The 27,546-nt window shown below is 43.5% G+C and overlaps 1 protein-coding gene across 3 annotated transcripts in view; it reads left to right on the top strand.

Moving 5' to 3' along the window:
* Positions 1–951: 951 nt before the first annotated feature.
* Positions 952–27,546, top strand: part of PLXNB2 (plexin B2) — a 248,929-nt gene continuing 222,334 nt past the window's right edge. For 2 of the 3 annotated variants that reach the window (XM_042815708.1, XM_042815709.1), the window contains exons 1-2: positions 952–1,054; positions 9,124–9,226. The gene's annotated coding sequence lies outside the window, so the exon portion shown is untranslated. The remainder of the gene's footprint in view (positions 1,055–9,123; positions 9,227–27,546) is intronic. The other variant, XM_042815710.1, reaches the window with a different exon arrangement.

Below are 27,546 nucleotides of genomic sequence, written 5' to 3'. Positions count from 1 at the left end.
GCTCCAAGTGCCAATGGCAGCTCATTAATTACTCCCTGCACCTCCTTACTCTACATCTGACTGATGGAAAGCCACTGGCCAAGTCCAGTTACCTGAAGCTCATGTGAGCCGTCCTCCTAAAACATCCCTCTTTTACAATAGACCATCCTCACATTACTTACAGTCAAAACAAACTTGCAAGCTGAGTGCAGAGCAGATCCTGATGTGGGAACAACAAAGCAATGAACTTAAACACAGGCTCTCGTTTGTGCGTTTCTGGGGAAGGAAAGGACTAGTGCCTAAGAGGGAGAAAAGTCCTTCAGATACTGTGGTCGCACAGAGTTTGCCTGAGCGGGATAAACCCGCGGTACTTTCAGTTCACTACAGGAATTGCCTGCGATATACGCCGGACTCCCCACGACGGGACAGGGAGAGCGGCGAACTCCGGAGCCCCACAGCAGCTCTCCCTGCTCTGAGGACGAGAGGCGGCAATTACTGCTCCTACACATTCAGGAGCTTCTCCAACACAGCTCTTGAACGCGCCGGTTACCCCAAGGCCAAGGAAAAGCAAGGAGACCCCCCGCAGCCCCGCCGCCAGGCACGGCCCCAGCGGAACCGCCGCCCCGCTCCCGGCCCCGCGGCAGCCCGGCGCTCGGCTCCCGGCGCTGGAGCGGCGACCCCGGCACGGCACGGCCCGGTCCGGTCCCAGCTCCCTGCGGCGCTGCGCTCGGCCGCGGCTCGAGACTCCCGGCGGCTCCCGGCCCCGCAGGGAAGCCCCCTGGCCGCGCCTGGCCGGCGGGCAGAACAATGAGAAGAGGGGAAGGGAAAGGGAGAAAGTGCCGCTGCTTCCTCCCGCCGGCCCTCTGCCTGGCTCTGCCTGCAGGAGACAGCGGAGCCTGACCAGGGGCAGGGGGTGGAGAGAGCAGGAGGAGGAGGTGGAGGAGGAGGAGGAGGACGGAGGGAGGGAGGGAGCGAGGGAAGGAGGGACGAACGGGAGCCTCTCTCCTTCCCTGGGCTGTTTTTTCAGTTTCCTGTCTCGCATTGTGCTCACAGCGGATATGTGCTGCGCCTACAGGTGTGTCCCCTCCTCGCAGCTTTTCTCCGGCTCCGCGCCGTAGGCTTTGGCTGTCGGGGGGCGGCGGTGAATCGCGACCGCCATGTGACGATCGATCGATCCCTCTCGGGGCGCTCCTCTCTGCTCTCTCGCTGCCTCCCCTCCCTCTCTCCCTCTCTTTTCCCTCCCTTCTTCCTCTCTCCCTCCTTCCTCTCTCCGAGGTAGCCGCAGCCGCTGCCGCCTCCGCGCTGACTCTGGCGAGGCGGCGGCGGGGCCCGCCGGGAGCAGGGGTGGCCGCCGGGGGGCTGCCGGAGCGCCTCCGCCCAGCGCCGCCGCCCGCCCCGGGCTGCCGGGAGCCGCCTCCGCGCCGAGCGTCCGCGCCGCGGGCTGCCTCCGCCGGCGCTTGCACCTGTTGAAGGTAACGCAGCCCTTTCCCTGCTTCTGCGCGCCGGGTCGGGGGCGAGCTGCCCGTTCTGCTCCCGCCTGCAACCGCCGATCGCGGGCGCCGCAACTTCATCCTTCCCCGCCGCGGGCAGGGCGGAGGGACGGGCAGGGACGGGGCCGGGGTTGGTTACGGGGCTCCCGAACCGCGGCTCCGCTCTCCCGGCGCTGTTCCTCCGCCGCCTTGCAGGCGTTGCGACCCCTCGCTGCCGCTCCCCGCTGCCGGCTGTCCCGGTGCCCGTCGAGCTCCCGCTCCCCGCCCGGGTTTCGCAACGCCCGGTGCCGGGCAGCCTCGGGTTCGCCGCCCGCTCGGTGCGTCGCGGCCCCGGCCCCGCGTTCCGCCCCTCGCACCGCCGGCTCCAGCTCGGGTGCTCAGCCGCGTTTTGTTTGTGTCTGTTTGCGGAGGCAGCTTTAAACTTTCTTTCCAAACTGTTAATTAGATATGCTGCGTTTCGCTTCTGATTCGTGCCGGTGAACGAAAGTGCCGGCCCGAAACAGTCGTGACTCAAAGCATAGTTATTGGGGCAGTGCAGAACACCTCTGCCGTTCCCTGTTGCGATGGGCCGTACCTGCGCGTGTGACTTTGTCTTCTGGGAGGCTGCAGTGGCGGTGCCACCCGGAGACAGAAGGCGTCGGGAATAAATAACCGGGGTTCTTCCTGCCTTAGTCAGACCCGGGGTGAATGTACAGAGAGTGAACCGCAAGTTTTTGGTGCCCAATTGGGAATAGCGTTGCCTTTGTTATCGGTGTGTTGCAAGGCTGCGGTCCCATCCCTATTGCTGCGCTCGCCATGGAATGAAAACTTGTTTGTGGAGGAACTTGGTGCTTTTGTAGCTAACGTTGTTGTTACCTTGAATGTGATGATTAACTTATTGAACACCAGAGGGAACTCTCAATAGGTAATTCATTCAAGAGCGATATAGGCTTGTTCTGCTATTTATGTTCTCATTACAATGGAATCTAGAAGGAAGCTGGGGTCGGTAAGTAATGGGCTGCTGGCATGTACCTGGCATTACCTCGAGCTTTCCTTTTCTAGGGGTGTCTGCCCCAAAGCCGGGCTGGAAATTCTTTCTCCTGCCTTTCCAAACCTTACAGTATTTAACCGGCTTTGGTGGAGCAGGGTTGTGTACTGGCTGTGGGCAGAGCAGCAGGACGACCTGTTCCCTGTGCTCCGAGGAGTGAGCTTGGCACTCTGTACCCATCCTCCTGAGTCCTGCACACATCCCTCTGGTGCAGGGGCTGCTGCCTGCCATGGAAAGGCCAGAACAGAGCATGCTTCCAGCCAAAACAAAAGGGAGGAAGTCTGCTTCTGAGCCTGGTGTGGCTTGTCCCCGCTGCCTTGAATACTTGTGGTTTCCAAGCATGGTGGGAACTGAGTCTGATTGAAGACAGAGTAGAAACTTCTCTTTTTAAAATGCTTTTACAGTGATCTGATGTAACTGAGCAAAGCTGGTGTTGATCCAGCTAAACTCGATGCTGCTTTTAGTAGTAAAGTGAAGTCCAAATGCGCACCTGAAGCTTCAGATGCTCTTGATAAGCAGCTATAACAGTTCTGTTAACCAGATTTCTCTGATACTCCCAGATTGCTGACAACATGGGAAGGATGGCATAATAACCACACTTGTGACTCTGACTTGTGCTCCAGGAGCTGAAGCATCCAGCTGTTCATCCTGTCCTTTTGCCAGAGGTTACTTTGCCATCCAGCCTTGTTTCCTATTGGAGCTCGAGTGTGCCAGTGTTTAGAGCCTGGCACATGAATATGAGCTGTACTGTATGGCTGTTCGTGCTAGAGCGTAATGTGGGGAAGTCCAGTAGCATGAAGCCTCCTGCTCATCTCCGTGCTGGAAGAGGGACAAGGCAGACAGCTGGGGTCAGCTAAATCGGGTGTGATCGAGAACTGGAGCCTGACAGCACTCACGTTCTTTGGAAATGGTGTTTTCCCTAGAAAATGTGACTCAGCTGAGCTACTTTCCTATCGATTCCCGTGGGGATCAGCAGCAGGAGGCAGCTCTGTGCAGGGGGAGGCTGTGTGATGGTCTCGCTCATGGCACTCCCTTTGCTGGGTTTCAGAAGGTAGCAGTGAGCAGCTTTCTTCTTCCCATCCTTCGTCCCACATGGATTCTGGGAACTAGAAGGAGAAAGGTGTGTTTTCCCTTCTCGCCAAATCTTGCTTTGTACATCTAACTGAAGAATCTGCAGATACCAGTATATAAAATATCCTCACTAAGGGCACAGCCATTTGCTGCCTGAGTCTTCCTGCAGATATTATTGGAAGTGGCGGACAGGCTTTAAATAGCTTTCCAAAACCGGGGGCTGTTTGCTATGGGTGCATAAGCTCCCCAAATACAAACGTACATTTGAAGGGAGATTTCTTGGGAGCTGGGAGGTCCCTTCCAACACAAGCCATTCTGTGATTCTCTTCATGAATGCCTGTGAATAACAAAAACACCAGTGGCCTTTTGTTAGCATGTTTGAATTCTGGCTTGTTTTTAAGAAAACTGTTTGTACACCTGTACTTTTCTTTAATGATGACATGATATTAATCGTTTATATTTCTGTAACACCTGGATTCTGAAATTTTGCATTCACTTTTAAAATGTTTATTGTATGAAGCACTGAATGAAGATATTTATTACACCAGTGCCACATTCTGACTATTGAATTACAACTGTAAAATTAAGGTAACAAGCTTAAATTAGAGTTTGCAACTTTAAACTCTTGCCAGCAAGCAGTTAATGGCAACGTTAACTGCTAGTAAAGTAATTGCTGCCATTTTTTTACTGTCATTTTGTTCTCACTTTCCTCCAGTCAGACTGTTCTATAGACATATAATGAATATTCCCCAAAATAGCTTGGCATTGTCGCTGATGCAGTTCCTCATCAGAACCAATGTGATGATGAGCTAATGTGCACTTCATTAAACACACTTGATTTATGCAAATAAAAGCTGTGGGGCCTTCCTTAAGTAAAGTTAGCACGTCTTAGTGAGATGAGAGTCTAAACAATTAAAAATGGAATTAAGTAAACAAACAACTCTAATGAAGCTTTCCTTCCACTTTTTTACCTTTGTCTTTTCAACTCAGTAGTGGATATCTATTTTGCCTTTTCTTGCAGGCTTTCTCAACCAGTATGGAATCCTCAGTTTATAGTGAGAGGATCCAATTCTGTTTAGATGATTTCCACTAGCATTAAAAATAATAATAATAATAATAAAAGATAAAGTAATCACAAGATGTAATATAGCCAGGTGCAACTGGAATTAGTCAAGTATTACTTGACTAGTTTTGTTTGAATATGGGCCCAACTTGGAATTGATATTCATCACTTAATTCTCATTTAAAAACCAACCAACAAACGAAAGCACTGCACACGTAACCTGAGTAAGGCATTTAGATGGTGTCTCTTTTAGGAGTGCAATATTTAGACAGCAAGTACTTTAACTTCTTAATCCCTGCTTGGTCAAAACTTGCATAGACAAAGTAGAAATAAGGAAAGGAAGAAATAAGTTTTATGTACCCGTCAGTGGCTTAGTGCTACAGAGAAGCTCCCTTAGTGACCAGAAAATTGCTCAGGCTTGGCTTTAGAAGGAGGCTGTGGAGTCTGTGCCGGGAAGGCTCGAAAGAAGCGGATGGATGGAGGAGGCTGAGGACACGTGCTTGCCCAAGCACTGGAGGGTTGGGACTTGTCCTTAGGGAGGTTCATGGGTATCTGGTAAAACGGAACGTTTCTTGGTTTCTGTCTCTTTAGGAATAGATAGCTTTTGGATCTCTCTAAGCTTCTTTCTGTCTTGGATGTTAGAGGGAAGCCTCATAACTCCCTGAAGTGTCCATACCTAACAAAGATCAGCAACAACAGTTAGACACACCGAAGCCAAGCACCCTCTGCTCAGTCACCCAGCTGCAGGCTGCTGCAGTGCAAGGCAGAGTTCAACCCCAGGAGTGTGTCAGCACAGCTGTGGTCACCACCACGTGCTCCTTGGGTTGTTTGGTTTCTCTTTGAAATCTAGCTTCCATGAGCCAGTGCTGGCGCCGGGGCAGCTTGATGATTAGCTCCATGCTGAGTTCCCTGACAGTTGCCAGAGGACAGAGTTCACCCAGCACCTTACAAGGTGCTTCTGCTTGTCCTCCACCTCTATGGGTAGCTGCTGAGCTTTCGTTTTCCTGGGCTGGTGCTAGATATGGACTCTTCCACTTCCTGCCCATGGGCAAACAGCTTGGTTGTGTGCTGGAAAGAACTGCAAACAGGAATTTTGCTTTATTCAGACAAAGTGTGTTTTTAGAAAGTTGGTTATCTAATTATAGCCTTATTTCTACTGTTTTGCTGGTTTTTCTCAGTAACTGATATTGCTAATTTAGGGCCATAAGTAAAGAGTAGAGACTTTTGGGTCATTTGCAGTGAATGGATTTTGTGTTGCTTGGCAGCAGTCACTTTCTTTATGCTGGAGATGTGTCACCTCTTTCTTTCTGTTAGAAGTGTATAAATCTTTCTCAATCCTACAGCAAACAAGAAAGAAGTGGAGAAATTTTGCCACTCAAACTATCCTTCCTGTCTTTTGGTAGACCATCAAGAGTGTTCTGCTCCATGAAGTACATAGGAACTGTCAACAATCAAGACTAACTTTTTTAAAATAAAATCCATGTAATTTTTAGCAGCTAAGCTTAATTGTTACAGAACTTGCATTTTTTTTTAAGAAAAAAATAAGTTGATGCTTATTGCTGAATGCATGTAGCTAGCATCTTTCTAGATAAGCTGGATTGGTTCTGCATGTCAGCTCAGTTTGAAGGGAATTCTCATAAACCCAACAGTAATCTTCCCATGTCTAGAGATCATTAGGGTGATAGCTGAGTCTCCCAGGACTCCTGAAGAAGTGACGTAGAAATAAAGTCTCACATTTCAGGCTTAACCTTCTGGCTATACTAACTGGCTGTATTTTAAATATGTATGTTGAGAGTATGAGAGTATGCTTCTCACATCCTTTTTCCTGCAGCTTCTTTATAGCTTAAGAAGAGACAGTAGTTCTTCCTGGCAGATGGATGTACCTATAATACTCTTGTATATAAAGATACAGCACTTGCATGCCTAGCTGTGTCGCTATTTAGAATTGAGGAGAGACCAATTATTTAATCCATGTAGGAAAATAATTATCATTCAAGTGTCTTCAGCCACAGGAAGAAAGTTAAGGATAGAAAAAATGAAATACATCAATTTGGTAAAACAAGTGCCACTGAAATACAGTGAGATCTCCCAGAGTTCTCTCTATTTTCCCTGAGTCAAGGGGGGCAGTTCAGTCAACTTTTTCTTGGACATCAGTAGGCATACATGGCAAATGAAAGTTACTTTCCTGAGGATATGATACTTGGCTCACATTAGTAGGCTACAGTTTCCTTCAGCTTGTCATAGTTATTTAGTCAGTCCTTTCTCTTTAATGATTCTGGTTGTGTTCATTGTAACTGGAAGTCCAAGATATGCTGTATCTCTCTTAAATGCATGAGAAGATTGTTAATTTGTCATTCATTAATTTGTTGGTGTGACGTGTTGAACTGGTGTGTTTTCTTCATTATGAGACAAATTGGTTGAGACTTAGCAGTGGGCCTGTTGAATTTTATGGCCAAAAAAAAAAAAAAAAAAAGGCAATAATTTAACCTCTTCAGGAAAGACATAGAGCTGCTGGAGTGTGTCCAGAGGAGGGCCGCAAAGATGGTCAGAGGGCTGGAGAACCTCTCCTAGGAAGAAAGGCTGAGGGAGCTGGGCTTGTTCAGCCTGGAGAAGAGAAGGCTCTGGTGAGTCCTCGTTGAGGCTTTCCTGTACTTGAAGGGAGCTTATAAGCAGGAGGGAGACCATCCTTCTATGTGGTCTGAAAGGAGAGGGGGGAATGGCTTTAAGTTGAAAGAGGGAGATTTAGGACAGATGTTAGGGAGAAATTTTTTAGGTCAGAGAGTGGTGAGGCACTGGAAACAAATTGTGTGGAGAAGCTGTGGATGCCCCATCCCTGGAGACACTCAAGGCCAGGTTGTATGGGGACCTGGGCAGCCTGAACTGCTGAGTGGCAGCCTGTCCATGGCAGGGGATTGGAACTAGATGGTCTCTAAGGTCCCTTTCAACCCAAGCTATTCTATGATTTGATTTCCAGCCTGGTAGGAGTGATAAGTATCTTAAAAAAAAAAAAAAAAAAAAATAGAAAAAAAAGAAGAAAAAAAAAAGAAGATTTTGTGTGCAATTTTGATTCAGATCATCAGCAATTGAAACTTTTTCCCTCCTGAATTAACTGGCAGCCTATGTAAGTGCTAGACGTGATTACAAAGCCTGGTTGCTTCTTGGTTATTTTTTTTCCTCCCAGAAGTGCTACATGAAGATATAGCTTGTATTTCAATGGCTTTTACTCAGACACAAAGTGTCCTTGTGGTACTCATAAGAAGTTTTTCAGGAGTCCATAACTCTAAGGCTACAGAGCGGATATTGTGGGTGAGGAGCATACATGTGCTGTGTGCTCCAGATCGCCTCGTCCTGCCCGCCCAAACTGTTGAGTTGAAAACCTAAAAGATTTTCTTTATATTGGCAACCCCACAATCCTGGTATGCATTTACTTACTGCAGGGAGATGCCTTTAATGTTCATTAACAGATGGTCTCTTCTTTTGACATTTAGCAGTGGCAAGGTCTGCGAGCATTTCATAGTCCATTGTGCATTTGATGCAGTGTTCAGTAGCACTAGTGAAGTGCACAGCAATATCGTTCTGGGTTTGTTGTTCAACATTTTGTTTTGGTTTGGTTTTTTTTGAGCATCAGCCATGGGATTGGGTGTAGTGTTGCCATGTTGCTCGTTATTGCTGCATGCTGTCCTACCCCATTCAGTGTTTCTATTTATTTTTGTATCTTTGCATCCATCAACCACATTAGCCTCTTTAATAACAACATGAACTCCTAGCGTGATGCTTGGTTATGCGTCTATGAGGACCTCTCTATCCTTTCTGGTTTCCTTACTTCTTAACTTCACAGTCCTCTGATTTGCAAACCTACTCACATTCCTTATTACTAGATAGATACATCTGCATTCAGATGTCTTAAGAGTGTTTTGGCTGGAATGAGCTCAGCTTGACAAATTATTGAGATAACTCTGTGTGATATCCTTTCTATTGTTATTTACCATGCTACTAAACCATGTAATCCATTAATTTTATTGCAGAGGATGTGCTTATTTCCAGGCAGGCAATAAAACTAATAAGAGATATAGAGCGTAATTCCAGTCTCTGTGAACTGCACAAGGAGTATTACACTTCCATTGTGATGTTATTCAGCAATGATAACTCTGAGATCTTTGATTTAACTGCTTTTTAATCTATTTGGCATATATTTTTTATATTCTGTTCTTAAAATCTGGTTGATTTGATGTTCGTTGACACATTGTTAAGTCTTCACTTGCTGAATTCAGTGTGAAATCAATAGATTTCACCTGCCTTACTCTTCCCCCTTTTGTGTTTATACAAATGACATGTTGGAAAATTCCTTATTTTCTTGAACTGCCAGTTACAAATGCTTTTTTGCTTAAGATACTAAGAAACCCACAGAGCACGTGATTTCTTTTCAGCTGTGCACTTTGTCCAGCCCCTTGTCTTATATTTTAACTAAAGCATCTTTTCTTCATCTCTCCCAGCAGGAACAAGTACACGTCAAAAGGCGCTTTGTCCTGGCAGCTATTTGCACAGAAGCCTGAGGCACTAGAGCTCCCTCTCGCTAGTGGTGGTCGTGCTGCTCAGGTGGGCTAAGGATTTACTTGGATTGACATTTTTTGATTTTATTTTTTTTTTAACCTCTCTTTCTCCTTTCCAAGAGGTGTGTTGCTCACTTGAGGAAGAGGGGGTCCTCTTGTAGAGCTCTGCAGTGTGGTTGCTTGGGTATGTTAAGAGAAGAGATGGCCATGGGGGGGGTTTATTTGCTTTGGCTTTAGGTTGAAATGTGACCTCAAATTAAGTTTAATAATCTGCCAGGAGAATGTATTTACTTTACATTTGTGATTGATACTCTCTGATTTCATAGTGATTTTTATGCATACTTTTATACCTCCTGGACCTATAGTGTAAAATGACATTAAGCAACTTGTGTGTGCGAGTCATCTCCAAGGTAACTTAGTTATCAAAACACAGTATCTCAGTTGCTCAGAGTAACACTGCTTGTCTAATTGCACTTTGACAGTCTGCATTGCTTGTACTGCTGCTTTTCAAATTGTCGTGTACAGGTGTGCTTGGTGAGAACTTCCCAATTTACTTTTCCCAGTTGTAGCAATTAGTTCTTATCTGTTCATTTTGATCCTCGGGCCTGTGAAATAAATAAGTACATCTTAGAAATGTAAACAGTATCCTTCAAACTAAACTCTTCATGCTATTTTCTCCTACTGATAATCTGAAGAGGCAGCCTGTGTTTTCTGTTGTTTGTGGCATAATTAGTCTACTTCAATTATACTTGAATGAGAGCTCTGATATCAGAAGGGAATTTAGCAGCATCAGAAGTTTGGAGCTTTTTCATGAAGGAGCAGTGAGGACTTTTCTGTACACTATTACTAAGCTTGTTGGGAGAAGAAGAGGCTGTAAATTCATGGTTACATACCTGTATTCCTTCCTTCCCTCTCAGAGTCTTTTCCATTTTACCCACATCTTTCATGAACAGTAATATGACAAGGTCATGTTGTTTGCTGCTGTGTCTCCTTCCAAAACTCTTCACTGTGCTAATAGCATTTGCCAGACCAAACAGGCCTGTTTGCTAGCATACACAAAGTCTGGGCTGCTTTGTGTACAGCTGCTTTTGGTGCCAGAGTGCCATGTATATGATCTGCTGTATGCAGTGGAGTCTTGTAGGTTTCTTGACTGGTGACTCTATGGCTTCTGGTTTTGTTTTGCATTTAGCAGATAATTTCAGTTATCTGATTATTTTTTTTTTCATTGCTGCTTTTTGATGAATTTTGCAGAACCCCAAGGTGAAAAATCCAATTTAATATGAGTGTTTTGTCTTAGTATGTAAGTACGACAAATGGATGCCACAGCGTTCTTTCTCAACCAGGAAGGATAAAGACCTTCTAGCTCTGTTATCTGTCTTGCTCCTCTTCCCAGAAGCCCCTATGTGAGAAGAGACCTGCATTCCCAGATTTCCTGGTTTGAGCAGAGCCTTCTGCAAAGCACTTCTACTGCAAGCTCTCTGTACCCATGAGGTGTTTTGGCACAGGGGGAGCTGTGGCAAATGGGTTAGCAGCACGCACAGACCATGCACGCTAACATGGAGGCATCGGTGGCTGCTCTTCTGTAAGTTGTTCCTTCCGTCAGTGGCTGGTAACTGCTTGGTTCTGCTACCACAACTGTTTTGTGAACCGGACAGAAGAGCTGATCTGGCATTAAACTCTATTACATGTAATTATTTTGTGGCTTTGAAAGAAGTTATTTTAAAAGCCTGATTGCAACTCTGATGTGTTTTACAGCACGGCCACACCAAAATGTGCATCTTTGCAGTGTTGGATTGAGAAGCTGAAAGGGTTTAAAAAAAAAAAAAAAAAAAAAAGGCTATTAAAGACTCACTTTAACTGATATTTTTGCCAAATTCTTTGTGTTATCAAGCCACTGCTGTGTCTGCTGCTGTCATCCTTTCCTGCTCATCCCCTTCTGGGTGGCCCTATTAGTCAGGAAAAAGAAGGCTTTTACGAACAAAGTTTGGGTGTTGAGTTTGTGTATTCAATAACAGCAGTGCCCTTGTGTGGTTCACTTCCATTGGGAATAATAGGAGGTGGCCTTAAATTGAATACAGCCGTTTTGCATGGACCTTGCTAGGGCTTTTATTCTCAGTGGATGCTCTAAGCATGGTGTCTATATGCACTTATGGAGGAGTGTGAGAATAGGCCAGCTTTCTCGATGCCCAATGGTTTCCTTTTTTAGCTAATGACCTCCTGTGCATTACCAGCACATGGACTGTGCTAGTAGTGTAGTGCTAACCATGCATGTAGTCATTTCCTTTTCCCTCTTACCTCCTTTTAGAAGGCTTTGCTCTTGAATCTTGTAAATGGGGTGATAATTTCAAAGCAAACAACTTTCAGTTGTTTCTTGCCAACTTTTGCCCACAAGGTATGCAAAGTAAACAGAGCAGTTGGAAAATTAGTTTCCTACCTCCCCTCCTGCTACAAAGCATCCCAGGATGTCTCTTGGCTCTTTTTAAAGTATGAGAGAAATGAGAACATTTTTACATTTGTTACATTTCTACATTTTTACAATTGTTACACCAAATTGCCTTTTAATGAATGGAGCCATTGCACAGGTCATTCATATTCTTCTTTAGGAAAACCTTCTAAAATGTGAGGCTTTTGAAAAATCTCCCCAGTTCACGTATTGAATGTAGAGCTGTTCCACTGCTTTCTGCAGTGGAAGGAAGTTGAAATATCAAGGATGAAGTGAAAAGAAAAAAATATAAAAAACAAATAAAACACGATTTTGAAGCGCATTCTGGTGAAATATGAGAATTCCGAGTCTTCTTAGGCTCTTGGAGGTAACTGAAAAGAATTTCCAGGTTGCTTCTGTGTTTTTGTTTGATTTGAAAACTGTATCTCTCATTGCTGGAGTGGCAGGTACACAGCACTCACAGGGAGTGATACCTGTCATAGGATATGAATATACACAGCCAAGCTCTGCCCTCCAGCTGTTTTAATGCAAGGAGGAGGTATTAAAAATTAATTTAAAAATATTTTTAAAGGGAGAAGGTATTTAAAAAAAAAATTGACTTTAAAAAGAATGTGTCTTTAAAATTTGACAAAGAAATGGTTAACACTTAATCTTCTCAGCTCCAGCCTAGGTATTGAACAGCCTCTGCCAATTGAGCAATAGGAAAATTTGTTAAATGTGAAAACTAGACCTGAGGTTATTGACCCTGAGGCTTGGCTACGAGGGGATGGCATATCTCTATAGATAAATATCCATTATGTGATAGCCTCCAAATGAGGGAGGGCAAGTCCCATGTGTATAAGGCTTACAAGAATTCAAGTCAACAATCGAGTTATAATCTAATGAGGCCACAAGCACAAACATGACTTCAATTTAAGCTTACCCATGGAAAGCTGGAGGCACCTGTCCCAAAAGAAGGCTCTTCATTAGTGACTTTATTCCCTTGGCGTGCTTCAAATGGCTCTATTGCAATAACCCCTACAATTTCTCCTTCACGGGCTTCTGACCCCTTCAGGAAAGTAGTTACATATATGGAGTGCACTCTATTCCTTTTCAGAAATAGGTTCTGTATTATATATAGGGATAAATAATATGTAATTATATATAATAAATAACATAATTACAATTAATGTGTTTTTAAAGGAAAGTATGCTTTGGCGTGTGAAAACTTTTCCATCATGAGTAAAGATTTTGAAACTCACTGAAGGTTGGCTTGCTGTTTTTTTTGTTAAATAGAAATTCCTTGAGTGCCATAAACATTAACTCAAAACATCTGAAAGAATGTAACAGTTCTGTCTTCTTCTGGAATATTTCAGTTGTGCTCGTGCCAAATATTGAGCAGTGAGCTCAGCTGCAAGGGCCTCATCTGGCTGTACTTGTAGTCCCTACAATGTATGAGCTGATTTATTAATTTTTTAGTACAGATTTAATGTTAAGCTTTCATGTTTACTTGAAGGGAGAGGAAATATTACAATTAGAGCACATTTTTTAGTCATGTGTATATCTATGAGCCACAAGGCAAGGATGATGTGTTCTTGCAGTAATTTATTTTTAAGTAGCTATGCTTCAATAAAGCACGAGATCAGGCATTCCACACCACACAGTAACATTTTTTGTCTTCAGTTCAAACAAACTTCAGCTCAACTGGCATATATATATTTTTTTCTAAGTGAAATTATGACTATCTACTTTACAAACCTAAGAGAAATTAGGACACGATGCAGCCTTCTGCTTAGTCTATCCTCCAAGATGCTGCTTTGTGAAATTTGATTCAGCGTCTGTTTTTTTACCTGTGAATCCTTAGTGAGGTTAAAACTATCCAGATAAATTCAATGCAAATATGATGCAGATGTTACCAAACCCAGGAGATGGCTGAATGGCTGCTGTGCAAGGCTTTGTGATCAGACAGGAAGTCAGAGTCTCATCTGCTTCTCTGTGGCAATTACAACAGCTGCTTTTCTGTATAGTCTGAAGACAAATCTTTTATAGGTGACATCTAGGTTGGTGGTGGTTGTTTGTTTGTTTGTTTGTTTGTTTGTTTTTCCAGGTTGGTGTGATAAGGTTGTACATGCAAAAGTCTTGAGAATGCTTATGGTTTCTAATCTTCATTATAAATATCTGTGATCTTCAGTAAGACGGACCAACGTACCTCAAACTGTATTGCTACTTACAGAGAAATAAGATTGCTTTCCTCAAGGGAACAGCTGTGCAACGTTCAGAAAAAGTGAATTATCTAGAGTGTAGAGATGGGGACACCAAACCTTCTGTGTGCATGCTCAACCAGGCTGGGGGTACTCAAGGGAGAAACTCAGTTTCTCCTTCAGGTTTTGATTCTCTGTGATAATAAAAGAAGCACCATTCTACCTTCTTCTTCACTTGGGCTGGGTGCTGTCCTGCAGCAGGTGGCCTGCTGGCTCTTGTTCAGAGGGGGAAGCTGCTCTCCTTTTACAGGAGAGTGAAGTGAAGGGCAGGGCTATTCTTACTTGCTCAGGGTCAAAAGTGTAGATTTACTGCTCAGTGCTGGCAGACCCAGCAGTAGGAATCACTGGTCCTCAGGCCTTTGTGTTCAGAGATTCTGAAGAGTCTCCTCTTGGCTGAAGAATGACCCTCAGGTGGTGGTTTGGACCTATGTTGTATGTAAATTGTGTAACTCCAGCCAATGAGAATGTGCTGAGATTACACTGAGTGTGTGCTTGTGCAATAAAAATAAATTGTGAATCTGTAGAAGCAGGTCCGTTTAAAATAAAGTATCACAACATCAATTATGAGCAGAGGATGTAAAGCAAATCCTTCACCAGTGTTCTCTGGTAGCTCTGCAAACATCTCACTGTTCCTAGAATGCAAAATCATTCCTCCCTCCTAAAGAGTACCAAATGCTTTTAATATTGACTGAGAGATTAAAAAAGACAACAACAACAGTGAAGTTTATAGTTCAGATCCTATTATTGCATTGAATAGCCATTAATATTGCTGCTGGGGGAAAGGTGGTAGGAAAGGAAGCTGAGCTTCTTATAACTGCAAACTTCAGAGCTTCTAAACTTTTAAAACACTCCTGCTGCTTCCTCCCATGTCAATACCAACTGCCATGCTCTGTTTGTATTTTGGATGTCAACTTGGGAAAAGATTTGATTTGGTGCTGCAGCACAGCTTGAGGAACCTGCTGTACAGAATATTAATATCTGATCTTGTTTCATTAATATCAATTTCAGGCATGCATTCCAAAGAGGGTTAGTATTAAGCTGGTTTTAATCGCTGCAATATTCTGCAGATTTCTAGACAGAACACACCAGCTGGTTTGCACTAAATTTTACGGTACAGGAGACGAGAAACAGGCTTCCTCAGGGAAAGGGGGGGCCGGCAGTGCAAGTCCTTATTGCACTGGGGAGTTGTCTGCACTGGCAATTGTCTTGCTTTCAAAGAGAGAACTGGTTTCAAATGCAAGGTTGGAAACCAGGGGAGTGTCTTTCTTTGGCTCTGCTCTCTCCTTGGTTTCTGACAACCCTGCCCAGATACATTTTTGTCCTGGTCCCATCTCCTGTCTCTGGTCTCAACTCCTGTGCTTCTTTGCACTTGCCTGTCTCTGGTTTCATTCTGCAGTGGAAATGTGAGCTGGATTTGTAGGATGTCTTGGGGCCACCACCCCCTCCCTGCACACCTAGTGCAGGAGGGGCTGTGCAGATGTTTGCTGAGTGTTGAGCAGATGCTGCCAGGTCTCATCGCCTGGGAGGCCCTGCAGATCTTTGTATCTGAAGCACAACACCAAATGAGATTATGAGACATTAGGGTGTTGGTGTTTGTTTTGTGGGTTTCTTTTTTTGGGGGGAGGGGGGAGGAGGAGGAGGTTGTTTTGTTTTGGTTTTTTTTTTTGCAATTCAAATAATACATCCTTTGAAGGAGTGAAAGAACCATATCCTTCTCTTTTTCTCCTCTCTTTCCACCACATAACAGGGCATAATTATACAGCAGCTATATTGTTTTACAAATGCTTCTGTGCGTGAAATTAGTGTGCTTCCAAAAAAAAGCCCTAAAACCGAAAGACCCTGCAGTGTTTGTTACAGCAAGTTAGGCCTGTGACACACTATCCTCTGAGAAATACTCCTGCATAGGATTTAGTTGTCCAGTTCATCAACACGCATAATTTCTGCCACTATTTCCGGCTCTGAATCAAGATCCCATTTTGTAAAGATGTCTCCAGAAGAGTTTTATGTATTAAGCTGTACAGGAAGAAAAGGTTAAAATTTGTTTTTACAGCACTAGTGGAAATGTATAGCATAAATGTGTGCTGCTTTAAAATATGAAAAATGGTGTCTTTTAAATATCAAAGGGATTAGTATTAATCCAGCACTTGTGATTTTCTTAAGTCACATTATTTGCATAATAATGCTCACCACCTGCTATATCTTCAAAGCGCTTTTCAGACATTAACTAATTGATCTTTGTAACACCCCTGTGATGGAAAGACCTGCTATTATCCCCACTCTGCTGATGTGCAAACCTGGACCCCGGGCGTTTCAAGTCACTTGGTCGGCACAAGGTTGAGATGGGGGCATGGTGGGCGCTGGGTGCCTGATGTCCCTTCCTCTGGCAGTGCCCGCGCTTCCAAGGCTGTCTGCTTTCTTCTTGCCTGCCTTTGTTTGGAAACACAAAAATGAATAGAGTTATTTCTTTGTGTCTTAGTGGAGATAGTGGTGTGGGGAATGTTGATTTGTTTTTATTTTCAGTTTGTTTGCTAAATAATTTTGCTCTGGATTTTAGCCATCCTATAGGAAAAGAAACAGAACATAGAAAAGCCTCTTAAATCTGCTTATTGTCTGCATGCACCCCAGTGATACTAGTCGAGAGCTTTTAAGCATGTTTTTCTTTGTTCAGGACTCAGTGTGGTCTTGCTGCTATAAGCCTTTTGGTCAAGTTTTCCCCTGGTTGTCAGAATAAGAAATTCTTACAATGGGAAGTGACAGGCTGAGCTGTGTGCTGTTTCAAAATAGAAATCCATATTCTCACCCTGCACTCACAACCTCCAGAAGATGAGATGGGTTCCAGAACTGAGGGCTGGGCTGTGCTGCCCATTGGGACAGCAGGTTTTGCTCTCTGGGAGATCCAGCTCAATCTTCTCCTTCCTCATGTCTGAAGGATCTGGGGGTGTGTGTTGGCCTCATGTGGGTAACGTGTGGATGACTTGCAGTGCCCTGAGGGTCCTCACAACTTCTTCAGAGCCTAATAAAATACCAAGTGGATTTGGTAAATATTACCTACTTTGAACTAAAATGGAGCAAAGATGAAGAGTAGGCAGATATCATGTGTGCATGTCAAAGAATAGGTATTTAAAATCCTGTTATGAGTAACATTCTGAGGGGGTGTTTGAACTGAGGCATTTAAAAATATTTTATAATCTCCTTAATTTGGCAGAGTCACCTTGATATTTAGTGCAAGAGTTTACTGTCAGAGTGCACGGATGTGTTTTTCCCATGTTCTTGCAGCACTATCTCCACACAGGAAATAAATCTTAATGCTGGAGTGCTCAGTGCCATCAGCACAAACTAAAACTTGGGAAAAGCACATGTCATGTCAGATTTCAGGGAATTATTTTAGATAATGTATTATTTTCCAAGCATAATGCCTGGGTTTCTGCAAGGACAGAAGCAATGGTGAAGTGGCAGATCACACAAAGAAGTTAGGTACATAATTGTATATATTGGCTTTACGTATTGTCTAGGCAGGAGGCTGGGAGAGGCGGGGAAGGGAAGCACGAGTAACTCTGAATTCCTTTGTGCTGTAGCTGGGACAGATGGGCTGTAATCTCTCTTCATGGCACAAATTACAGGGTTTAAAGACCTTTGGCCGCTGATGGTTTCATGGCTTCTTTTCATTCCCTTAAACACCATTTCCATGTAGCCTGTGTTTGCTCTGTTAGGAAATGGATCTGGCTTCAGGTCAGAGCATTGCTTGTCCTGTAAGAGCCTCTCTCTGTCTGGTTTGTCATCTTCAGGTGACATGAGCACCAAGAAGTGTTTCTTTACTGTGATGGTGACAGAGCACTGACACAGGCTGCCCAGGGAGGTTGTGGAGTCTCCCTCTGAAAATACCCAAAAGCCACTTGGACATGTTCCTAGGCTTATGCTCTGCGTGTCCTGTAGGTATTTTTCCACCTTATCCCCCCTCTGTGATTCTGTATACACGTGAAAGGCAGGAAACAAACGAGTCCCTGTACAAAATACTATTGAGAGAGGAAAGGAAAACAGCAGAGAGAAGGTGCAAAGAGCAACTCGGGAGAGGAAGGAGGTCATGCTCCAACAGATGATTGACGCCAGGGATGCATTCCAGTCCTGGTTAATCCACTAATGACCTGTTTGAAGACCGAAAAGTGGGACAAAAGGTAGATCACTGAGCAAGAGGCAACATGTTCAGGCAGGGGTGGAAGTGCAGAGCAGGATGCAGTGCTCAGTGCTAGATGGAAAGGTTTGGTGACCCTCTGCTACCTTCTGCCCAGTGAGGATGTGAGGGACTTTCCTGGGGCAGCCACTGCTGTCAGGAGTGCATAAAGGCCCATTGGTGCTGGTGGCGGAGCAGAGGCTGGGCAAGCAGGCATTGGAACCCGCCTCCCAGTTCTGCCTTTGCCTGTTGGGCGTGTGTGCTGTTGGATCATGACAAGAATTGCAGTTTGGGCAGTGATACCGTGACTTCCAGAATGTGGAACAAGGAGCATGCATTTTGTCTGCTCTTCTTTCAATCTGAAATTACTGAAGTATGGAGTTTCTCTGTAGCACAGGTGGTAGATATACAGAAAAGAGTCTGTAGCAAACTTTATTTTAACATGCTTACTGTATATCAGGGCAAATAATTTTTAAATCAAAATCCATAACATTTCTGTCCCCTCTTCCTTTACATTAGTGAAAAAGATAAAAATATTTTTTCCAGTCATACTCACATTTGAGATTAATTTTTGGGGTGTGATGTTTAAGCAGGATGCAGGGCTGTCTGCAGTGGTGCATGACCTCCTGCATGTATCCAGTTGCTTCTCCATAGCATCCCATCTGAGGGCCTCAGTTCTGGACTGCAGACAACATCAGATGCAACTTAATCCTGGCAAATTTTATTTTTTTTTCGTTATGTGTGCTCAGTTAAGGGGTTATAGAAGCAGCTTTCCAGAAAATCTGGGCAGCTATCAAGCAGTGATCATTTTTGATCTCTTTTCTGCTGGACCTTTCTGAACTCATGTGAAATGCTTGGCAAACAACTTTTATTTAAAATAATAGCAAGCAGGTTTGGAGAGGGTCTTAAAGAGGCTGTATACAAAGTCCATTCTCTGCTTTAAGGCTAGGTCAGCAGCATTGAAGCCATTTCTTACAGATATTGTTGGACTGTACTCCAGACCTCTGATGGGAAGGGCTGTACAGATGTGTATTCCTGTGCTCAACTATTATTACTGTGATTTTTTTTTTTCCTGCTGTTTATCCTGTATCATCTGGATGCTATTTAGGTCTCTTGTCTTTAATAGACAAGGTAAATAGTTAATTGCCTTCCTCTGTGAATAATTTCTCCCTGTGTACTCAATAAAAGCTAAATCACTTGCCAATAGTTCTTGGGCTCTTGAAAGACAGAAAAAGCAAGCTTTTAAACTGGTTAAAGGATTCTTCAGAAATAGTACTGCTTTGGCAGTTTATATGGCCTTGAACTTGGTGTAGGCTGACTCCATAGGCTGTAACCAGCTAGGTTTGTTTAGTAAACTTTTTAAAACCTCTCACCTTTTAAAAACCAATTGTTTCCAGACTCTTGTTTATAAGAGGAGTTCTGTGCCTCTTACTGGTTTAATTCCAGTCTGAACAAAAAAGCTAGTGTCTTGTTCAAGGGCCTGCCTCACTTTATACGGGCTGATTTACAATACAATGTGTAAATGTAGTAGCAGCTCAGAACAAAGGCGAGCTTGTTTATCCAAACAAATTTGAGGGTGAGGGCGAGGAGGTAAATTGCAGCCTGCTCATTGCAGCTGGAGAACAGAAGGAAACAGCCATGTGGGAAAGCATGAAGGATGAGGCGATCGGCGGCTCCTCTGCACAGCCTTCCCGACCCGAGGAGCCAGGCCTGGCGGTGGCTGCTCCCCAACTTTTTGGAGAAGCCTTGGTGACTGAGCTTTGCTGGTAATTACAGGGTTTTGTGGCCGGTTGTGTGCCCGGCTTGAAGTGGTTGTTCTTCAGTAGGCGACAGCGAGGAGTCAGGCGAAGCTCCTGGCAGGCCTCAACCGAGTCGCCGTTCTGCAGCCAACTGCTTCTGCTAGTCCTGAACTACAGCCAGCAAATGCATTTCTCAGATTTAAGCATCCTGGGTATTTTAACCTTATTGTTAAGCTTGTGCATTTCAGCTATAAAGGCTAAATCTTTTAGCAAAGAGATTAAATTGTGTAGAAGTTATATTGCCTTGTCCAGACATGAAAAATAAATTGTTTGAAGTGGGCTTCCATCCAAAGTGTGATCGCTCCTGGAAAATAGATTGGAATAAAGCACTTACTGCAGTGCTTAGCCAAAAGGTCTTGCACACTCACTTTTCATGCTTTGTATAAATAAGTTAGCTGACTAATTATGAAAAATGCTAAGGAGAATCACCTATTCAAATTCCTATTGATAGTGCTTCTCTATGTTGGCTACAATAAGGGTACGGTTGCTGCAAATGCTCATTCTTACTGCCTCTGGTACCATGTAGCAGCTTGAAATGAAAACTTGTAAACAGCTTGAAGAGAAAAAGGAGGCTGTTTGGAGCTGGGGAGGGAGGAAGGTGAACACTCCTAATGCAGCTCATCAGCCTCCTCCTCTAGTTACCTGCTGCATGCTGCGTGCAGCCCTCATTGCATCAAGCATCATCACTTTTCATCTGTTCTCTGTTTTCCTGCCCATTATGTCCAAAATTCATTTCAGTTTTGCAGAGTTTTCTTCTAAACTTTTCAGTGTTATAAATTATGGGTTCTCTGAAATCTTCAGCATTGCCTGTGGGAAGAAAACTTTAATTTGGTTTAACAGTAGATGAGTAATCTAGCTACACAGTGATTTTTCAGTTCAGCTGCAGTCAGCTTCTTATTCCAACTGTTCCACTAAACATTTCAAAGGCGGCAATCAATTCCCAGCCATCCTTGTTTGTCCTTCTTTTGATTTTTCTTATTCTTTTCTTGGTTGATGACATTGAAAAGAGACACAACCTTATAATGCATGTGTGCTGTTTTCTGCATTAACGGTTTTCAACATAATTTTGTTAAGTCAGAGCACTAACCTGTTTTTTGGCTAGAATTTTATCACAGGGACTCAAATATTTTATGCTTGCCATTTCAAAACAGATGAAGAGCATCACATAAGGAATACATTTTAAGTTCTTCTGCCTGTTTTGCTCCTTTCCAGTGTGAAACTGGGTCAGTGTTGGTTAAACGAGTTTATCTCGTTCTCCGCTTGCTTGAATACCAAGTTGAGTTGACAGTTCTGGCTTGGTGTGTGGGGTGACTCCACAGCCATTTTGCAGGCACCCAAGCTTTAAATTCATCCTTAAATGTGAGCCTCTGTTCTGTGGAGGGATGGGTGCAACGTCCGACTTGTGTTTACAAGGACAGGAGGTTGCTGTGCTGAGGTCAACAGCGAAGCTCCTGCTTTAGGGCACCAGATGCTCTGTGGGACAAGTGGGCATGGTAGGAGATAATCTGATGAGGTTAGAGCTGCCACCCCACAGGCTCCTTGTGGGACATTGGATGGGATGTGCTGCTCTTGGGAAGCTTGTTTTCATTCCTGTAATTAGTAGGTAAGCTTGCTCAACAGAGCAGTTTACTCCCAAGACTGCATGAGATGAAGGTTTGGTCCCTGGGGACTACTGCCTGCTGAAGTAGGGGGATGTTGTTTTGTTTTAAGTAGTGGCACAGACCATTTCCTGATGACAGGACAAACATCTTCATAGCTCTTGCTCTAAAAAGCTTTGAGAAGGCTGTGGGTGATGGGTCAGCCCATAAATGTTATTAATTTCATGTGGAGTGGCTAAACTTCCTGCTGACTTAGGTAATGTACCCACTGAGCTTGGATAAAAGGTTAGAGATGGCAATTACGGAAAAATCCTTTTCTGTTAAGCTTTCCTAAGCTTAACCAAGCCACTGTCAGTAATTACTCTCTCTTTTTTTTTTTTTTTCCCTTGCTATTGTGGACTGAGTTTAATCCAGACTTAGTTTATTTAATTTTTTATTGCTTGAATGTGCACACTCAAGCTACATGAAGAGTATCAAGCTACATTGGATACACACTGAGCAAAAGCATTTGCTGGATGTACCTGGTGTGTTAAGCAGTGAATAGATTTACAGTATGTTTTTAAGTGGTCATAACTGGGTTGTAAAAATGCTTTTATTTCTCCAGTTGTCTTTTAACTTTAACAAGGCTTCTTGCAGGGTGGCATCAGGGCTGGAGGAGGGGTTCAACCAGAAGGGCTAGAAATAGCAGCTGTTTGTTTATGTCAGAATTTTTATTCTCTCTTCTTCCTACTCCCTTTCTTAGGGGTAGTCTTACGTATTCCACCCACTCTCGTTCCCTTCTGGTGAATGTGTGTGGATATGCTCCAGGACCATATGTGCTTGTAGATACATACTTCAAAGGAAACTCCAGACTGCCTAGAGAAGCTGCTTGAGTTTAGATGAGCTGACTGCTACAGCATTTCTTTTGAAGAACCACATGGCAGTGCTGCCATTTCTCTCCTACAGCACTTTTATCCACCAGTGCAAACCCTCAGCCTCCAAAGCATTGAGCCCCTGATACACATACTTTGTGCAAACCTAAGTAAGCGGAATTTCACCTCAGGGCACCAACTCAGCTGGGCTTTTAGGTGGCTAGCTGACATGTTTTGGATCACATGATGTATTTTCCCAGCAGTAAGGATAAATTGAGATCTGTTTCTCTTTTCCCCTCCTTGCATAATGGTTTCTTCAAAGAATGCTTTCCCAGGTTTTCTTGGAACAACAAACAATTGCCACAGCTGATTCAGAGACATGTTCTTGCTAAGTCATTATTTCTAAGAACTGAGGATTCTGGCTGCAGACCAGAAAGACTTCAGTTTTGTCTATTCTTTTGGGGCTGTTCTTGATTAGAAGCCCGCTTTCTGTTTGATAACCTCTGCATATCTCAGTGGCTTCTATGGTTTGCGAGGTTATAAGCTGGATATGCCAAACACACTCTTGGTTGGGAAACACAGAGTATCTGGTGCAGGTTTCAACATCTTCATGTATCCACAAAACAAAATTGCATGATAGCTGCTTTACTCTAGCAGCAGCAGCTGTTGACCCTGCACAGTATTCATGTTAAATGTTTGCCAGGATTTGTCCATTAAGTTTTCCAATATGAAACACCGATCTTTCACATGAAAGCATTTTAAAAAAACAAAGGTCTCTGTATCTATTTTATGGATATTTAGTCCATTACTTCTGAAAAATGAGTGATTATAGCTGGCAGATGCTTCAGTGGACTTTTATATAGCATCTTTCACTCTTTAGTGTTCTAATCCATGGTGCTGATCTTTATTCATGTGTTTCTCTAGAAGCCAGTTTCATATCCCAGACATGCTGATCCTGTTTGTCTGTAGCTAGCTGGAAGTAGAGGAAGGAAAATAGTTAGATTTCTCACAGGTGTTGCCATGCAATCATGCAACCCCTTCTCCAGCCCTCACAAATTTGGTCATGAAATGGAGGACACAGGACTGTGTACAGAAATTGTCAGATTAAAAGCAAGCAAACAAACAACAAACAACTCTCTGAAGGTAGGGAATTGGTAGTATTAGGGATCAGCAGTCTTGCTTGCTCGCCTCCTTACACAGCAGCATGAAATTGCCTTTAAAGACTTGACAGCAGAAGAAAATGAATTCTCCCCCTCTCTCTTCCTTTGGAAGAGCATCTTCTTGTTAGCCCATCTGCTCATAAAGGTGTGACTCTCTCCATTTGTTATCCCTAAGATGATCTGAATGTGTTCTGGGGGGGTTCTCTCCTCCCCCGCGTAGTCGTTTTCCTGTTATCTGAGGCTGGTGGAGTGTTTGTGCTTGCAGGATTATTTGTGTACAAATGATATCATTTCTCCTGAGAATACATCTTCTGATGATGATCAGTGGCTCAGTTACTTTTAATAAAGCTGAGACAGTCAGACATAGGAATTCTTTTGAAGCTGTGGAGGCCTCGTCTGAGTCATATAATACCTTAAATGAAAACAGAGCAAAAAGGAAATGTGGAAGTGGATGACAGGTGTTGGCAGGAGGGATGTTTAGAAAGTTTATAGTTTTCATGGTTTTCTTCTCTGCTCAAAGCAAATGATTACTCTGCCTTTAGGCACAGATGAGCTGCAAATCAGAAAACGGTGGAGAAAAATGGCTCAGCAGTGGTGGGGAAGTGAGTGATGGGTCCAAGCAACCTGACACCATTTCCTCTTCAGGACAAGGAAAGCTGCTCATGCTTATGGATCAGCCCCATCGTCTGGAGCTGGCTGTGGGAGGGTGGTCCTGGAATGGGCTGGCCAGAGGCCAGGGCTCTGCAGCTCAGCTTCCCACCAGGAAGCAGCTCATGGGACCTCTGGCGATGATTAGCTCCAAAATGCTCTGGCAGGCATGAGGTGGTTCAGGGACACGTTTGGAAGCCATAGATATTCATAAATATTTAGAAGTAATAGATATTCTGTCTCCTCCAACTTTCCTATTTTCAAGTGTCCAGATGACGATTACACTCTTTTGCTAGTTCAGGCTGTACATAGTCTTTTTTTCAAGCCAGTGAAGCAATGGTGCTGTTTTCCAGAGCTGGTAAAAGGGATTCTTTAGAGATTACTGACATGAATGAAGTGCACTTCATACTGCTTGCTTTGCACCTTGAAGATGCTTGGGAAACCTAGTCTGGGCACTGGCTCATATTCACCACCATTGATTAAAATGTTAGGGGACAGATTGATGTGGGTTTTATTTCCTGAGGTGAGATTACTAGTGACAGAGTATGAGCAGCAGAGAGATGGGATTAAAAGGCATCTTGCCTGGCTGCTGCTCGGTATCTGAGAGGAGCATGGGGACATGCTGTGTAGCAGTGTTTGTGAGAGAAGCTGGTTGACAGTTGTTTGGGGAAGCTTTGGGGAGGGAGAGATTTCTTGAAGGTTGTTGCTGGTCTGTATGTTATCTTTCAACAGTTTATCCCTAGCTTAAATTGCCAGTTTCTGGAGTCAAGCAATTGGAGAGAGCCGCAGCATTTCTTTAGAAAACGAACAATTTCTCTATTCCTGAGATTAGCTTGTGAAGGTGCAGCAAGTTAAATCTGTGCTTAAAAATCAAAACTGTGCCTTATTCATCTCTTCTAAATAGCTGAGGTTTGTAGTATGGTTAGAACTTTGATTGCTTTGTAACCAGGCCTGTGTGAGAGAAAGCACACAGAGGATGACAAAGGCTTACTGCTGGCAAGACCTGCACGTCATGTTTAAGTATGCACTAAGCAGGTGGGGTTAGCTCCTGGGGACTTCTGATACAGTTGGCATTCTTTGTCCGTTAGAGCGGTGCTCCCTTTCTTTTTGGGATGGGGTACAGTAAAGTGTTTCTACCCTGCCCCCACTCTCTGCTGCTCTCTCTATCATTCTGCAGCTGTTTCCGCACTCAGCTGGTCCAGCTTCTCAATTGGCTGCACTTTAAGCCAGGCACTCAATGAAAGGTTTTAATCTGGGGATGCCTTTTTTTTTTTTTTTTTTTAATGTTTTTTTTTGGAGGTTTGATTTTAACCTCCATGCACAAACATGCTTCCAGCTTGCCTGCAGTTGGGCGAGTGGATGGATGACTGTGCAGAGTGTGGTGGCCCACCCAGTGGTACCCAGCCCATCCTCATTCCTAGTGATGCCATTTTTACTCCACTGGACCTAAGTTTACTGTAATCCAAGAAAAGACTTTGGCATTAACTGCATTACCATTGCTTTGCTAACGAGCTTATATTTAGGTCTTAATTTTTCCACCCACCTCAATGATGAATCCTTTCTAACAGCCAGAGAGAGCCCTAGCCCTTATATTAAGGGGGGTGGGGGGGAGAAGAGAAAACATCCTCTCTGAGCATCTGTTAGCTGTGTCCCAATTGGCTCAAAAGATCTGTGTACTCTGTGCTTGTGAGCAAATGCTATGTGAACCTGCCAAAATTATGCCCTTGGCTGCAAAGCGAAGAGGCACATGGAGTCCAATTACTGGCTCTAAGCAGTATAAAATAATGTTGAATAACTCCCGATTCTTAGATTTAATTAAAATGAAAGGCTGAATTGGCACATCCAATTCTGAATTCTCAGCGAGGGGTAGAATTTTGCAGCAGAGAGCAAGGTCTAGAGGAGAAACTTTGGAATATTTCTGGTAGTGCTAGAAGACAGAGATCCAAAAATATTTGGCCTTGTTCACAGCATTGAACATGCTCTCGTTCATGCTTTTTGTTGCTTGTTCCCAAGTGACAATGACACATTCATTTAAGCAATCAGGGGAAAAAAATATATATTTCAAAGCATCTGATTATGAATCATACCAAAAAAAAAAAACCCAACCACCGTGTTGAGGACATAAGAAAAATGTCACTCAGCACTTACAGTCATGAAAATAAAATAAGTTTAGGGAAGTAGAGGACCCAAAGTAGCCTGCAAGTCATTGTGTATCAATACAACTTGACAAGAGTGATTTCTGTCAGCATGTCAAACTATGTGTTTTGCAGTAATCATCCTCTGTTTGTACCAAGATTGCCTGGTCTGACTGACAGCTACTTTGCTTGCTCGTTCATGGAGTAATCAGTTTTGTCTCCTATGTCTTTGTTAATCTCAAGAAGAAAATTTCACATAGGCTCTCTTTATGGGGAAGGAGACTTTTCTTCTCATTCCCATGGGTAGGAAGTTGTTGGAAGAACCGTGTGTAAGGGAGAAAAGAAAAAAACAACTCACTTCTGCTCTTTCTGGGATATTGTTATAACTCCTTGCTAATGAAGCTAATATAGCATGGCGGTGGATCAATCCCATGTGGGTACTTCACAAAAATGAATTTGCAGAATTCCCACGGCTTCTTCAAAATCTACTTACTTGTGTTATGTGCTACCAATTTAGCTTCATAAACCTGTTTTTTCATCAGTATGGAAGAATCAGCAATCCTCTGAGCATAATAACAATTTTCCTAGCTTTTTGGGTGTTATTCCAAATATGTGGTTATAATTGCAGTACTAAATTTTTTTTTATGTTGGCAGTGTTTAAATTATTGCAGTGGATTGCAGAGTTATATTCTGCTTGGACCTTTTGCTAGAACCAATTAATTTTCAGTACTTGGGCTTTCCTGAATTGTATATTTTCTGATAGAGATGTAAAAGTGATCCAGCCTTGGAAATCCTGGCCTCTTTGAATTAACATGATGTTGAGCAATGCTTGTACAAGTGCATTTTTGAAAGACTTAGTTGTAAGCTGAAAGCCTCGTTCATCTCGATCCAAATACCAAACCTCCAGCATTGCCACACTTAGTGTGGTCTGAAGTCTGATATCTATCATAAATCTTGCAATATTTCACTTACTTTTAAACGCAGTACCTCAGAGTCGTATTAGAAATAATTCTAGCTTTCAATTAAATTCCTGCATTTCAACAGCTGTAGCAAAAGACAAATAAAAGCAGTAAAAGCACATAGCTGCTCAAATATCACAACATGATAATGGAGATACTTGTACTTTTGGCACTGTGTTTTTGTGTTGTTTTTTTTTTTTAATGAGAAGACATTCATCTGAATCATAGCTCTTGAAGCATTTGGGGTTTGCACAACTGCTGCAAACCATGATACTGTTCACCAGTGTAAATAGTGGTGATCCCATCAAAACCCAGTCTGACCACTTCCTTCCTCATTTTCTGATGGGCGTAAGCTATATCTGTCA

Source organism: Centrocercus urophasianus, unplaced genomic scaffold (assembly GCF_019232065.1).
Source record: "Centrocercus urophasianus isolate 14NV4802_14NV808 unplaced genomic scaffold, USGS_Curo_1.0 seq_15, whole genome shotgun sequence".
Classification (NCBI taxonomy): domain Eukaryota; kingdom Metazoa; phylum Chordata; class Aves; order Galliformes; family Phasianidae; genus Centrocercus; species Centrocercus urophasianus.
This window is presented reverse-complemented; position numbering and strand designations above follow the sequence as displayed.